Source organism: Centruroides vittatus, unplaced genomic scaffold (assembly GCF_030686945.1).
Source record: "Centruroides vittatus isolate TY-2023 unplaced genomic scaffold, ASM3068694v2 contig_950, whole genome shotgun sequence".
NCBI classification, from domain to species: Eukaryota; Metazoa; Arthropoda; class Arachnida; order Scorpiones; family Buthidae; genus Centruroides; species Centruroides vittatus.
In genome coordinates, this window is record NW_027122629.1 from 228,299 (window position 1) to 244,983 (window position 16,685).

The following is a 16,685-nucleotide window of genomic DNA, read 5'->3' on the forward strand; positions in this document are numbered from 1 at the left end:
GTTGAACTCGTCTCGGTCCTCTGAGTTCAAATAGTCCCGAAATTCCATAGGTGGTAATCTATAGTACACCCCGTTTGTCTCTGTCTGATGGTCGCACTCCAGCCTGGATATGGAACGCGTTCCGCAGGAATTTTTAAATGGATGCCCTGGTGCGGAGTTACGCAGAGGAATAAAAGAGCGCAACCTATAAGAGAGAGAAATTTTTCAGAGTCGATATTGTGAATTAACCATAACTGTCTTCCCGTTATTCAACATAGAAACCAAGATGTCATTTAGCAGGCAGTTTCCTTGTTGGAATACAACGTCAAAGCAGTGGCGTAGCGTGGGTGTCAGCCGCCGCCCCCTTATTTAAGTATTATTATTATTTATTGTGAAATTTTGCCGCCCCTTAAAGTGCCGCTCGGGGCGGGCCGCCCCTGACGCCCCCACTACGCTACGCCACTGCGTCAAAGTTCACAATTTTAACATATTTGTAACATTTTTCATTACCAAATGGGAAGAATTGAATTCCAAAACCAGCGTCTATGCGCCTTCGATTCCTATTATTTTTGCGATCTTTTTTCAATGGAGTTTAAAATCATTAATCCAAGGACCCAGAACCTTTAAAATTGCGAGTAAAAAATAATTTAGTCTCAATTCTTGTATCAGTTGGTTTACAGTTCGATTAAAATGCTAGTTACATTCGTAATTACTCGACAGATTGCCAATCCATCGTTTTGGAAAACCCAAGTAGATTCAGAAATTTTCATTGAAATGGATTAACCCAGATTTATCAAGACCCAGCCTAAACACCCGACCATGTTTATACAATCAAATTAATGAAGAAAGATTCTCTTAGTAGTTAATACTCGACGGAAAAAATATAGTAATGGAAGAAATTAATAAATATATGTATTTCTAATTTTTAAACAGCTAGTTTTTATTATGGAAACACATCTCTATGTTATCAACGTAATTCGCTTTATACGACTTTACAGCACGATGCTTTCTTGAAACCAATAGGGGAAAAAAGTGAAATCTACTCCGCACGCGGCGCTAGTATCGACGAGGTTGTAAACAGACTAAGAGATACGTTGTCGGTTCTAAAGTACGATTTGTTAATTCTTTAAACAAAAATCCAATAATTATTTTAAGACTGGGTAATGGCTGATGGAGGTTTTAACATTCAGGAATAACTAATTACTAAAGATGTTGTGGTAAATATACCCACTTTTATGAGAGGAAAAGCACAGCTGAGCAGCAGTTTGTCATCTCGAGACAGAAAAATATCTAGTAAAAGAATACATATTGAACGTATTATAGGAATGGCTCGTACTGTACATATAAAATTTTGAAGCAACACATGCATCCGACAGTAACCAAACTTGGCAGTGAAATTATATTTATATTTTTATGTTATGCAATTTTAGACCATGCATTGTTGGCAGAGATTCTTAATTTGTTTCACTGTTAGTCTAGCTCTCTATTAATACCGTATATAAATTTTTTTCCATTCTAGACCCTAGCCTAATTTAAGTTTTCCATCTATAGTATTTTTAAATTTTTGTCTGTTTATAAATCTAAGATTAAGAATGTATACTATCATACACAGGAAGGTCTTCATTGTGGAACTTCAATTCAAAGTAATATAGTGGTTTTAAAATTTGTACTATAGTTGAATAAATACTTGTAAGCTAATAAAAGAATTTTAATCTTTAAAACAAAATCTCTTTTTATTATTTAAAAAAATTCACACTATACACCATCTAGAAAAATTTTACATAAACTCAAATTGTAAAATAACAATTAGCTCAATTATTTTATAAACTTAATGTTTATAAAACATTTTTTTTAAAAAGAACTGGCTTAATATGCTCATGGAAAAACATAATTAGTGTTTCAATCATGTCTGCAATGAATTTATTATCTCTTGGAATGATACAAACTTTGAAGTCACTTTTTGTGTAAATAAACAGATGAGCAACTTGTCTATTTGTCACTGCTAATCGTCCTTGGATTTGATGAAAATAATCATGATTCCGTTTTAAAGTAATTTTGTCATCAGTACATTCCAAATATGGTATCTTTAGCACATTCACAGGAAGTTTAAAACTGGAGTAAGGACATTTAACTTCTAATATTTTATCATCATCCACTAGCCCATCTGGACTTGCAGCTAAGAATGGGTATTTTGAATGAAGAAACATGCCACATTCTTTCACAGGAGTATTTACAAAAGAATATGTTTCAATTGCTTTTTTTTTTCATATCTTAAGCTGTGAGAAATTGCCTTACTTTTTATTGGCCTACTTGACAGTAATGAGCCACACAATTTTAGTCTGTTTGTTAATTTTAATTTACAAACTTTTCCAAAGTTTGAAGATGTCAAATGCAACAAATGTTCCTTCTTCCAAACTGCACTTTTTCATTGTAATCTGGTCTCTTTTTCCAAATGTTTTATGTACTCCCTACTTGCTTCAGTTACATGTAAAGCACTTAAACACATTTCAGACATTGTGCTTTTGCAATCATGATCTGACTCTAAAGCCCTCATGTTTGCTGGTTGCCTTAATTACAATATCGGTATTGCACAACCACTTTGCATGTTCATTGCCAAATTAATAACAAAGTTTGTATAATCAGGGATTGTACTACCAGATGGTCTGGGGTCAAATTTTATGTCTTCCAATCATTTTCTTTTCATTCCTTTCTTCTTAAATAAATGAAATGGAAGCTCACTAGCCTTAACTGGGGAACCTTTATGTTGGCAGGTAGGCTGATGGAATGTTTGTAGAACCTGTGTGCATGTTTTGTGACACTTATATGTGCCTGTTCTTCCATGTTCTTCTATTGCCAATAGTGTTACACATACATGTTTGCAATACGCTTTAGGCCCTTTACCTGCTGTACATTCACATATTGCATTTTCTATAACCCCATCATCTGTAATTACTAAATCTGTGTAAATCTGTTCCCCTTGGTTAATTCAGATTTTACATTACCTTTAAAATATAAAAAATGTTTCTCTTTTGTTCCTCTTATTATCAATATTAATAAGAATTCATTAAAATACATCTGCACAGCAGACAGTGGCATTCTTTGATCTGACATCTGCATGTAGGCATCAATTGTCTCTATAGTCAAAACTGGTATTTGTAAACTTGGAGAGAGATCCTTATATTCAGATGAATCAGGAAGTTTGAATTCAGGAGAGCTATCACAGGATATAGAAAAATTATGAGTTTTCTGATTCCTCTCATATGCCAGTAACCTGAAAATTATTGTAAACAAGTTTAATAACTAGTTAACATATGATCACCAATATTTTATTTAGTTTTTTCTGTCTCATTGACAGGAAAGGCAAGAATTATTATTATATATTATATTCTTACCTTAATATATTACATATAATATAAAAATAAACAGTATAAGGTAACTGAACAGTATTGACAAGCACCTAAATATGGCATATATATAGTGTATGCCAGATTTAGTAAAAGAAAATGGGCAAAAATTCACTTGTACAAAAAGTTTATTGGTGAAGAAATTAGTCTTATTGCATTAAATTATTGAAACAAGAAGACTTGTGACCAATAAAAAAGACTTTTTGATTATATTTATTTTAAATACTCCGAATATTGTTTTCTCTTGGTAAAAGATTAAGATATGTATCTCTTATATTGTCTTAGAACTTCATAGAAAGTAGTTTTGTTTGTGTTGATTGTTGTTCTAAATTACAGTGATAACCTATTGGTACAGTTAACATTTCAGATACTGGTATAAATTGGTTATAATATGTCAGGCTCAGTACATGACCATATTCCAAAGGAAAAAAAAATTTATTTTAATTAAAGTTTTGACCTTATGTATTGGTTAGACAAATGTGAAAGGAATCAATGACAACTTTACTGATCTTTAAATGTTTTTATCGACAAAAAATGTGCATTTTGTGAAATCTTATCCTTAAAACTTTCATCTACTGGTAAGTTACCTTATCATGTAATAGTTATAAGGACTTGAAATTATAAATGTAATAATTAACGATAAAAATGTAGATGTAGATTATTTTAACTTACCTTTCTATTAAATCGGCTTTTCTACCAGCTAACTTGGCATTGTACTTTTTTAATTCTTCCTTTAATTGTACCGTTGTTAACCTTCCTAAAAAATATTTTCGTTCTTCCATTATTATAAAGTAAGCTATCCTTCGAACGGAACAGCTTGTTTACAACCGTATCGATATGTGCGACACCTATGTCACGTGATCACTTTTTTCCCCTATTAATTGCATATTACGATGAAAACCCCTATGTAACTGATTCATCTGTTTTATGAAAATTTTATTATGTGATTATGAGTTGGCATATTGTGTAAAATAAATTTTTTCCATTTGAAAATTTAATGGGAGATTTCAAATTATATTATAGATATATAACTTTCATATCTGCAAAACACATTGTATGAACTACGAGCAATTATTTATTGTGACATCGTCACAATGCCGGGCTGCAATTTTTAATTTATTTAATTTAAAATATATGCTCTCCACCTCAAATTAGTACGAACAAATTATTTCTAAACCAATCCGTATTCGAATGTAGTGGCTTGTCCCTGTACATAAAACTTTTCCTTTAACAATAGAGTCGTGTCGGTCATTTGTCTAACACTTTTCATGGGAAAGTTTTAGAATTGAAATAATATGACTGCCGGTTTGCATCGGAAGTTTGTATATAGTTTGTTTATTTGTTTAGTTCAGTTACGGCAACGCAACACTTGGTCGATCTGCCTAGGGAAATGCCTTTCCTTGAGGTCTTTTTAAGGGTAACTGTTTTCTATTCAGGCGTTACAGACGTGCCAGTCCGTCCTCGCGAGGAACGAACCCACGACTGAAATTCAAGTGTTCAGGGAACGGAACCGCTTGGCCACTGGTGGGCTTCGTATATAGTTTCGGGGCCTCCTGCCTAAGGTTTCCGTATCTGGTCTCGTCTTTCATCTATCTAACTTTGTTTTCGAGATTAAGGAAAGACGGACCGACGACAATGTAAATTTATAGGTCTACAATAATATAATATAGACGAGTTACATAATTAATAGATACTAAATTAAGATTTTTTTGTAACTTTTCTATTCTACAGATACTAAGATGGTCTTTTTCCATCCTCATCAGAAATTCAACCAGACCTACAATAAGGATGGTCAGGTGACAAGGAGCAAGACTCTAAATCAACTCGCCCATAAAAATTTCTAAACCAATCCGTATTCAAATGCAAACCCCTTACCCCCGTATTCACCAACACGAATTAGAGGTAGAGTTAGGGTTATTAGTGTTTGACTCGAAATTCAGAGTTAGTAAATAGCAATTTATCAATAACTCAAATGTTAATCCTAACTCTAACTAGTTGGTGAATACGGGGAATAGAAGGTTAAAATAACGCTATTCTGAACATACCGTTCAGAATAGCGGCATAATAAACTAGATATGTTCTAATAGAACGGTTCAGCCTACCGCTTTGCGAAACCCAGGATCGAACCCGAACGTGTCGAAAAACACCAGCAATTTTTCGGAGGGTGGTCCGTTCGAACATGTCGGGCCTCGTCCCTCACTGCACGACCGCCCCATTGTGGGCCTGGCAGAACCATAATGGGCTTGCCAAAAGGTCCCTTTAGTGCATACAACGAGCGTTAAAAAAAAAAAAAAATTATAGGACGATTCAAATTTGCGTTGCATTAGCATTCTAGAGGAATTCAACTTTATTTATTCCTTTAGCTTTCTTTTAATAAACTAAAAGTAGAAAGAATAAAAAGGAACTCTCTGTTATAGACCTGCTTTAAAATTATTAATTACCGTATTTTACGGACTATAAGACGCACTTTTTTCTTCGAAAAATTGCCTCCAAAATTCAGGTGCGTCTTATAGTCCGTAGCGTCTTATAGGTATTTTTTTTAAAAAAAGTTGTTTAAAAATTAAGGTGCGTCTTATAGTCCGTAAAATACGGTATATAAACCTAAACGATATATACTGTTATGTTAAAGTTTAAGGACCCTCAACCAGGCTAACAAGTTAACCCGGTCTTGCATCCATGCCTACCACCACGCTGGTACACCCTACAACCAGAGAGTCGACATCAGCAAACGATCCTCAAGCAAAGATGCCTTGGTGGCAGCGGTCAGATCCTAAAATCATAGCCATAATGGCTTAACCCAAAGGCTAAGCTAGGCCAGAGCACATATCCAAGAGGCCTCGACCAAAGGCAGGGCGCGGAAGGCACGAAAGCCCGTGAATCAGACCGCTTACAGCTGCGCTTTGATCTTAGCCAAAAGGCCGAGACTATATATACCTCTACATAAATTTCAACTGTTTGAAATGTATATAAGAGAAAATCATGATTTTTATTATATCATCATGAAAGGGAATTGATCATTTAGCAGAATAACAGAAGTTTACATTCAATTCCCCCGTTCCAATAAATGAGGAATTCTCAGCTTATGCGCGGACACTACTTCTATATACAAATTTAAGAAAAATCTATCGACAACGAAGATATCTTAAACATTTAAAGATAAATACTTTACAAAAATTTAAAGTTTTATTAAAAATATACTGCTTCAATAATATTATCGTAAAAAACTTTTACAAAATAATTAAAGTAGAAATTGCTGCGTATAATTAATCATTACCGGCAGGTAGCGCTTTCTACCAAACGTAAAAAAAGTCTCTTAAACGTAGTGTAAATCGTTTGGTTTTTTACTTTAGGTAATCGTTTTTATTAAAGGTAAATATTAATACAGTTTATAGAACTTAATTTGTAATAAGTAACGCAAATTACATTCAAAATACAAGAAATTGATTATTGTAATGACGTAATGTAAGAAATATTTATTCTGATAAAAACTAGTTTCAAGTCGGTTATTGGATACGTCATAGTGAAAATAAATTGAATAATAAATTAATATTTAAATGTCTTTAAACCTATTATTCGAGTAAACTTTGTAAGTGTAGCAAAGTCTAACACATGAGAATTAATACAAAATATTCTAATAATTGCAGTAATAAAATTCCTATTAAAATTACATATATTTATTGTTTTACTTCCTTCTAATAAGTAATTTCAAAACTAATTAAGTATGTATTGTAATATGCATGCTAAATTTTGGCATATCTTATATAAAAAGCATAAATGTCTTATATAATTGACAATTTCTTCAGTAATGCATCAGTGAATTTTTATATTTTAAAACTAAAATTATACTTATCAATTTATATTGGTTGAAGAGATTTAGTTAATATAAATAGATTGGATTATCCGCACGACGGATTACATACTCTCGCAGAAAATTTGATGCGCGTTAAAGCCGAGGTGCAATATTAGTCAAATTCTGCACATAAAATAGTGAAAAATGAAAACTTTGTTACATCATAACACAAGGATACATAGGGTTGCTACCTCATAACTTAGTCTCACCTGGAGACTATGATTTAAGAAACAAAAAAAAACCCATATGTATACATATACAATTTTTTTATTTATATAAATTAACAAATTCAAAACTCAAGTTTTTACAAATTTAATACAATTCTAATAATCACAAAGTAGTTTCTAATAAAAAACTAATAAAACTAAGAACTAATAAAAAACAAATCTAACAATTTACGTATAAAATAAATACAGGCAAATAAATATACCATTTTGTATCTTGCATATTTTTATAAGTGTAATTAATTATTTATTTATGTAGATTTTTCCATATATATTTCCTGTTTGACATCGCAGCTTTTACAAGATCTAAATTTTCTGGCTTTCTTATGAATTCATAAAATTCTCGACAGCTCATGTCAAAATTAAGCTTTATGCATAATTCTGCCTTTACTAGCTCAACCCTCATCCTGTTATGGTTGTCTGTACAGGTATTTCCCATAATCGAAAAAATTTTTTCCACGTATGCATTACTTATAGGTATTGATAGAATCTTACCAACAAGTTTGGGTAGTTCAGTGAAAACATTAGAGGAAAATATTTTTATCTATTTTTTATCAGCTGGCAAATCGAGCAATTTGGTGGAAGGAATGATCTTTTTAAGAAGACAGATGTCATCATATAATTTATTGGCGTCTAATTCTACATTTACATGTTTTGCAGCATTTAAAAAATCTTGGTATTTAAAATTTTTGTCCTTAAGATTAATTACTGAAAAATATTTGAATGGACTATATTCTTAACCTACTTAATATTAAGATAGGGGTACCCGTTGCTCCATGTGTTTCTCACCGATCGCACGTCTTTCTTCTTAGGTGTCTCGGCCAAAAGAGTCTCAACTAATGGGAATTTGGCCTGAGAACCTCCTGCTCTCTATTGTTTCATTCCCCACACCTGCGAAAGTTCGGGGTGGGTAGAAGGTTCTTGAAGTCGGTTATTCCACAAATAACCAACTTCAAGCACAACCAGGAGAAATATTAATTGAGCCCAGAGATAACTCAGTGAAACCCGGATAGGTGGCATCCCTAAGGATACACCATTAAAGAACAGTTTCATATTAGTAAGTTGTAAAGCAATCTCTGACGTTGGTCAGTTTATATTACCATATATTTCTGCAGATAAGACGATAGTTAAATCATAGAAAGAGGTCCCCAAAATCCGGAGTTGTCTTATTGGACAGATACAAAAAAATTAGATTGAAATTTATATAAATTAAAACCATTATAAAAAAAACGGACAAACCGTAATTATTTACTAGTAGAGAGTAGGGCATGTTCACAAAATAGAATAACTCATATGACGTTTTTGTGAATAATCAAGATCATTACCCGAATGCCCGAATCTGTGCAAATGTTTGCAACAATTGCAAGGCAGTGCAGCCAGATGCAAGAAAAAATTTGTTCGTTCGAAAAATTACTAATACGACGAAAGTTATACCTTGTCTTATCTGCGAGAATATACTGTAATTGTTATACTAGTTTTTCCATTTTGTAATTTATAGCATTGTGATAGAAATGTGCTTTAATGTATTCTTATGCTGTGATGTTTAATGAATTTTGTTTTATTTTTCACTACTATTCCACATGCAAAATTTGGTTAATGTTACATGCTAACTTTAAATTGGATCGATTTTTTTTGTAACAATACCGTATTTTACAGACTATGCACTTTTTCTTTGAAAAATTGTCTCCAAAATTCAGGTGCATCTTATAGGTATTTTTTTCAAAAATTGCTTAAAAATTAAGGTGCGTCTTATAGTCCGTAAAATACGGTATATTTATACTTGTTTGTTTTTTAGTCTGGTATCATCTAGTATTATCAATGTAGTGTGTGTTAAGTTTTTTTACATTCCCAACTCTGTTATACATAACAGAGGGGAAGGTATGCTGATTAGTCAAAAAATGACCCCACGAGATTTTTATATTTTTGGACTCTGGATCTTGAAATGTTGAGAAATGCAAAAATAATTCGGAGGGTTTTTCTGTATGTGTGGATGTTTGTGGCATAATTTTGTTTACTCTCTTTCAAGCTGAATAATTCCTGTGCTTTTTGTTGAAAATTTCTGAAATTTTTCACAGAGGTTTGTGTATTAAGGATGCTATTAAATTTTAGTGGTTAAAGGTTGAGAGGGTAGGGAGATAAAGGGGTCATTTGTCATATCTCAAGTAGGGTTGGACTTAATGGTGATTTTACTTTTTATTAGCATTTACAATTTTATGAACCTATCCTTAACCTCAAAATTAAGCTTTTTGCCATTTTATAATTATTAAAAATATAGGAAATTTTAAAAAAATATAACGGATGGTGCTCCACATACATAGAAAGTTAATTTTCAATAGAATAAAAATTAATTTTTTATAATCTGTATTCTAGAAAATATGATTTTCATGAGAGGATGGCATGACATTCAGGTCACCAATTTTGATCAAATTTGGTGAGGTTATAGCGCATCCCCAACAACTGACGTATGCAAAGCAGTAAGGTGCAACACTCAAAATTAAATGAAAAACTTACGTTGAAAATTGTAAATCATTTAAAACTTTTAGAATTTTCATCATTCATAAGGTGGTTGGTGGTATGGTGGGGGCATTCTGGATTCATAACTGTGAGGTTGATGTTTTGAATCTTGTTGGTATTAATGCATTTTTTTCCCCTAAAACTACAATTTTCACTATATTTTTGGTACTTTTAAATTTATTATAGTGTCAGAGAGAAAAACTGATTTATTTTTAGAAAACTCCAAATGCACAATAAACAGGGTAATAAAATAATAAAATCCATCTGTTTCAAGTAATAAGTCAATGTCAAAAGCAATTAACAAATGCCATCTAACAATACTTATTTAAAAACATAACATTTTCTGTATATTGATGTACAGTCTTATTCTGGCAACAAAGTCATAAATATGTCTAATTGCATCTTTGTTCACTAAAGAAAGAAAAGATGGCTTCAACATCTTATGCAGAACAGATTTCTAAGAATAGAAATGTGTTCTGCAAAAGAATCATTGCATGACAATATTACAAAATTTACATATTGTGAAAGCATCCTTCAAAATCAAGACTTAATTGCTGCTGAGAGTTCATGAATTTCAGAAGTTGCAAAGGCAGTAGAAAAAAAAAAGATTAAGTGCTTGATATTTTCAAATTTGATATAATACAAATGATTTTTCCCCAATGAGATGATGATGGAGAAATGTTTTTAAACATTAATAAAGTTTGTTTTTCCAGTGACAGATGTAAATGTTCTTATTGTAAACATATGCAATTATTCAATGTGCACACTGCAGAAATTTTTGTTTCACATGCTTCTACAACAATTATCATTCTCAAAATTGTACTCTTAGAAAACAAACAGATTGTATAAATGTTAATACAATGTCTTTTTTATTAACAAAATTGGCCTTGCATGATGATAATTTTGTTTGTGTCTATTCCTCTTCCCAAATAAGTTATAAATAAATGTTAGTATGAATCCTTATGTATGCGAATATTTGAAAGTAATTTTTAAATATGAGGATAATCCCAAAAGTAAGATCTCCTATTTTTTTAGAAATACAAAGAAATGTTTATTTTCAATAATGTTTACATCATTTTAAAGCTTGAACATATGTTGTATCTGTTGACATACAACAGATACAACATATGTTTATTATGTAACAGACTGAAGAGGGGTGAAAGCCTGAAATGTATCTCTGTGAAGATTATGGATTAAATTGATGAATTATTTGCCAAGTGTCTATAAATTCACCAAGTCGTGACACCGAACAAAACAAGAAAAAAAGACATGGTTTCGACAAAACAAATGTTATATTAGCTTAAAAAGTTGGAGATTTTCTAACTCATGCTTGACAACTGCTTCCAAAGGCAGATTCTCATCCCAAAAGGTGGAGGATTGGCAACTATGAAAATAATACCTGATTGATAGTTTTGCTTTAAAATTAAGAACAGTTTTCCAATCATAGATATGTTTTAGAAGCTAAGTGAAAAGCTTGAATTTAGAAAAATTTGTTGTTATAGATATAATTAACAGATAGTTATATATTAAAAAATGATAACAATGAAATGCATAAATATATAAAACTTATTCTCATTCGTTAACAAACTACTATACTTCATAGTTTCACATAAAATTACAATAACTACCTACTGCACTACTACTACTAGTTTTACAAAATTTTCTAAAATCTAAGTGTTTTCATCTGATTTGAATAAAGTAGAGATATTTGAAATAAAAGTTGCATTTGGTAAAATTTGAAACATCAAATGTTCTATTTTTACTCTGGAAATGGTTGAAATGTCTGAAAGTGCTTAGATTGTAGAAAATTTTGCAAAACTCCAAAAGAAAATACTTATTGTAATTTAACCAACTACATAATGACTTTTATAAAATGAATGGGTGTGGTTAGCTTTAAGATTGAGACATAAAGAATTGCCATAAGAAGTCATTTTTATGTAAGATGTTCTATAAAAAAAACATGTTTAAACCACTTTTTATAAAAAGATATATTTTAAAATTCTTCTTATTTATATAATTTAAAATGTTATGAAATTATGTTTTGATAGAATAAGAAAACTCTTACCAAAAATGAAATATTGTTTCAAAACTATCCACATCCAACAAAAGTATACTAGCCATTCAACAATATAATTCTACAATGAGTGGTATGTGATTATCTTAGTCCACAGATAGAAAAGTATTTATTTAAAATCAGAATATGTTTGATATCCAAGAACTCTGTTTATTGGTTTTACAAATGCTTTCAGGTTTCTCCATTTTCATTTGTTTTTAATGTTTTCATGTTTGTTTTTCACAAACTAGAAGAGGCACTGTCTTTACAAAATGGCTACATTATCTGGGTCACCTAATTATATTACATGTAGAATCTAATGATATATAGTAATGACAGTAAGATTCTAGGAGGTTGGGAAGAACATTGTTTTAATCGAGTCTGTACATTTTATCATCAAACAAACTAATTTTTAAAATTTAGCAGTTGATTTTTAGTAAGATATGTAAGTGGAAAAAAGTTTGAGAATGTGTAATTATTTGAACAATTAGTTCATATTTAATGAAACTCCCAGTGATGGTCAGGTAGACTTGAATCAATTTTAGGGTTGGCAGATAGATACACAAGAAGATTTTAGGGTAGGATGATATATGCTACTTGTAATTGTTTATGAAAAAATTTTATACAAGAGGTGCAATTACTACTAGTAGGATATATTATTTAATGGGGGTTGTCAAAAGAAACAAAAATCATACAAAATTAGAATATTGCAAGTTTGACTAGTGTTGTTGTACTGTGTATATATCTTATAATATAATCAAGATGGGTTGATGATAATGATGATAAGCACAGAGCCCAAACGGTTAGGAGTTGAAAGTTGAAATTTGGTACACAGTTAGGTTAAATCATGAGAATGTACACTAAGAAGGGATTTTTTTGAAATTCCCCTGTGGAGAGAGGGAGAGGATTAAGGCTTAACCCGAGAAACTGCTTCTACTGTACTATTTTAGATGCAATTTTTTGTTTTTAACTGTGTTTTAGAAGAGTATGTCATGGAAATGCACACTAAGAAGGGATTTTTTGGAAATTCCGACCCCCCCTTGAGGGAAGAGGAGGAGAGAGTTAGTTTTAGTTAGTATAAAGTGTAAATAATAAAGAAGGAAAGTAAATAGTGGCACATATAGTATACATTTTGGCAATTAATAGATATTTTAATCATTTCCACCTTTCGGGTAACCCAAAAACAATAAATCCAAAATAAACAAATTTGAATGAGTATTTGAATTTGTTCCAAATTTGAAATATTGAATTGGAAATATAAAGTTTCAAACAAGTTTTTTAGATTTTAGAATTTAAAATCAACCATATAATTCAAGTTATCATCAAGTAAGTTAATTCTCCATTATAATGAAAAACTTTCTGATTTTTTTTATTTTATAGGTTATTTAAATAAATAAGTCTTTTTGAATACTAAAGATTTATTCAGTTAAAATTCAATAATGATTTTAATTTTTTGTTTTTTTTTTTTTTTTGCATTTTTTACTGCATTTTAGTAGGATATGCCTTGAGAGTGCACACTAAGAAGGGATTTTTGGAAATTATCCCTGTGGAGGAGAGGGAAAGGGTTAAGGATTATTTTATAGAACTCAGCTTTACTGTACTATTTTAGATGCAGATTTTTGTGTTTTTGCAGAAAATCAAACATATTTTTAGATCATGTAAAAATTCTCTAATCAGTCTCAGAAGAGGGAGACCTAATTCTTGCAGCCAGTGAAAATGGGTAAAGATTGGCTATAATCGAATAATCTTAATCTTCTCTATCGTTACTTTTTGCCCAAGCAACGCTGGGCTCATCTGCTAGTATGTATTTATAGTCATGTATACTGTCATAGTTCTAAAGGAATAGAAAAAGGTAGAATATTTCAAACATGTCACAATGTATTTTATAATGTTTTTGTCAATACTTAATAATTGAATCCATTCTATCTGTTGGTAATGTTTGTAAACTTATAGCACTGTTAAAGACAAGGATATCAGTATCAGATTTCCTTATGACTTCAGGATTATAATTTGAAGCATGACAGAAAGCTTATTTTTTCTATGTACAGTATATATATATGTATATACTGTATATGTATATATATATATATATTAATATATATAATATGTTAATATTTACATTTGTTACAACTCATCTTAATATTTTAGTGCTAAATTTGCATAATTTTAAATGAATTTTTAAAATAAGTAAATAAATTTAAGAATCATTTTGATTTAAAAAGCCTATTTAAATAAATAAGAAAATTTGTTGTTTGAAAACATTGTAAATGAACAGTGTTTAAAATTTTTCTGTAAATTTATGTGCAAAGGAATATCCAAACTGATGTATGTATGATCATGTTAGAACAAAGGTCTTAGAATGGCATCCAAACCAGGTTGAGGTTAATAGGCTTGGGGATGTCTTCAATTACAATACTATTAATTACTTCCGAAAAATCCTGAAGAAGAAAGAAAAGCAATCAACAATAGACATTTTCTTTAACCCCCTCAAACAGAAAAACATGACTAATACTAATCAAAATGCAAGACTGTGCATATATGTATTTTCATTATTACATATAAATAAATGTAGTAAGAAGATATATATTTTTTATTTTTTGGGGTCTCCAGAACAAATTAATCAAATTCCCATAAAAACCTATGGTAAATCGATAATCGGTTAATTATATTTTAAATTCATTTAATTTAAAATATATGCCCTCCACCTCAAATTAGTACTGTAGTGTCTTGCCCCTGTACATTATACTTTTCTGTTTGCAATAGAGTTGTGCCAGTCATCTATTAACTGCTTTCAGAGAAAGTTTTGAATTGAAATAATGTGACATTTGGTTTGTATCGAAAGTTCGTATATAGTTAACCGGGACCTCCTGCCCCTAAAGTTTTCATATCTGGTCTCGACTTTCATGTATCTAGCTCCATTCTTGAGATTAAGGAAAAACGGACAGGTGACAGTGGGAATTTATAGGTCTACTGCAGCCCAAGAATTTTAGAATAGTCTGGAAGAAAAGAATCAGCCCAGAGCAGGATTTGAAATTATATAGCTGACCGAAGCCATTGAATGCATAAAGAAGGTACAATATTGTTCACTAAATAGAAGACTCCTTATGCAAAGAAGATATAAATGACTCTGTAAATATTATACAGATAACTATTATTATGAATTCTGCAGAAATACAAATAAACATCATTAAAACCATTATCCTGATGACCACTTTGATTATTTAATAAAACTGATAGAATGTGTACATATTTCTATCACACCCTAGATCCATACCTAGTGAGTGTAAACTTTACATCTTACCTGCCTGTTTAAAAAACTTGGATACTATCTACTCCTTAAACCACAACTCTCCTTATGGAGTTTGGTATACGATGAGGGACCCATACACTTTTCAAGATTGGTGGTTTAGCAAATTTTGTTAAGACATGGTTCTGGTGCTACCACAGTTTTGTACTTTGAGACAATTTCTGGAATGCTTTCAATTTAGTTGGGTGACAGTGAACCTATGGCACACCTGCCAAAAGTGGCATATCAGGAAAAATCATCTGGCACATAACATATCATACAATTTTGGTTTATCACCTGATGATCATTTTTTCAATCAACTTCTTTACATTTATTCTAATTAAAGCATATTCATTTAATTTTCTTGAATATTATTATTAAGTCTAAAACTTTGCCTCACACAAACATTTTTAAAGATAAGTGCTTACTATATGGCATGTAGATTCAACATGGTTTGTCATGAAATCATCAGAAAATGATTCCATGACAAACCATGGAATCATTTAGGAGAGTTCTGGGGTATGGCAACGAATCTTTTTGGTCAGATGCCATTTTGCTCTATTCATGTATAGAATGTGACATTTTATTCATTTTGGAAATCCTGTATATCATAATCAACAACCTCTGTAAGCTGCTAGACCTAAAAATATCACTCTTTAAGGCAGTAATAAAACAGCATAGGCATTAAGGGTGTTCTCTTCTCCCTATCCTCCTTATCACCCTCTGAATGCCTTTTATTATCTACAGTTTTGTATTTGTGTATAGAGGTAAAACCATATCTTAATTTGATAATTTTAGTTAGTTATAATTTACAAAAGTCAAAAGGGCTATAACTATTTAATGTAGCACATTTAACTAAAGTTTTATTAGTATTTATTGTTTTAATAATAATTGTTGTATGTTACAATTCATAGTTCAAAAAAATTCAAATTCTTTATTCTAAATACTGCAACATTCTTCTTTTAGATTCAAATTTTGTACATTAAAGTCAGCTGTTTGAATTTTTGTATTCCATTCTATAATTGTTTCAAAAATGAATAAATTTGTAGGTGCATGTTCAGCATTTGATCAAGTTAATTGCATTGTTTCATTATACAGTAAAAACATATTTTTGAATTGAATTGTTGCTGTCATTCAAAGTAAATGTACTATTATTATTTGAAATTAGAAACCTTGTTTATAAGATAGAAACATCTATTTTTGCTATTTGTCAAAGTTCAAGAAGGATTGCTTTACATTGAAAGATTCTTATTCTCAATTGTTTATCTTGCTAACAAAATGAACTGTATAGGTTAAAGATGCCTTTGTCAAACTGTCAAGTTTTTCTAAGCTAAACTATTATTTGATATTTTGTCTAGCCTTTTCACAGTTCATT

The 16,685-nt window shown here is 30.8% G+C and overlaps 1 protein-coding gene across 3 annotated transcripts in view; it reads left to right on the top strand.

The window, feature by feature from the left end:
- Positions 1 to 6,660: 6,660 nt before the first annotated feature.
- LOC136985080 (nuclear distribution protein nudE-like 1) overlaps positions 6,661 to 16,685 on the top strand; it is a 52,425-nt gene continuing 42,400 nt past the window's right edge. For all 3 annotated transcript variants that reach the window (XR_010882276.1, XR_010882278.1, XM_067282284.1), the window contains exon 1: positions 6,661 to 6,752. The gene's annotated coding sequence lies outside the window, so the exon portion shown is untranslated. The remainder of the gene's footprint in view (positions 6,753 to 16,685) is intronic.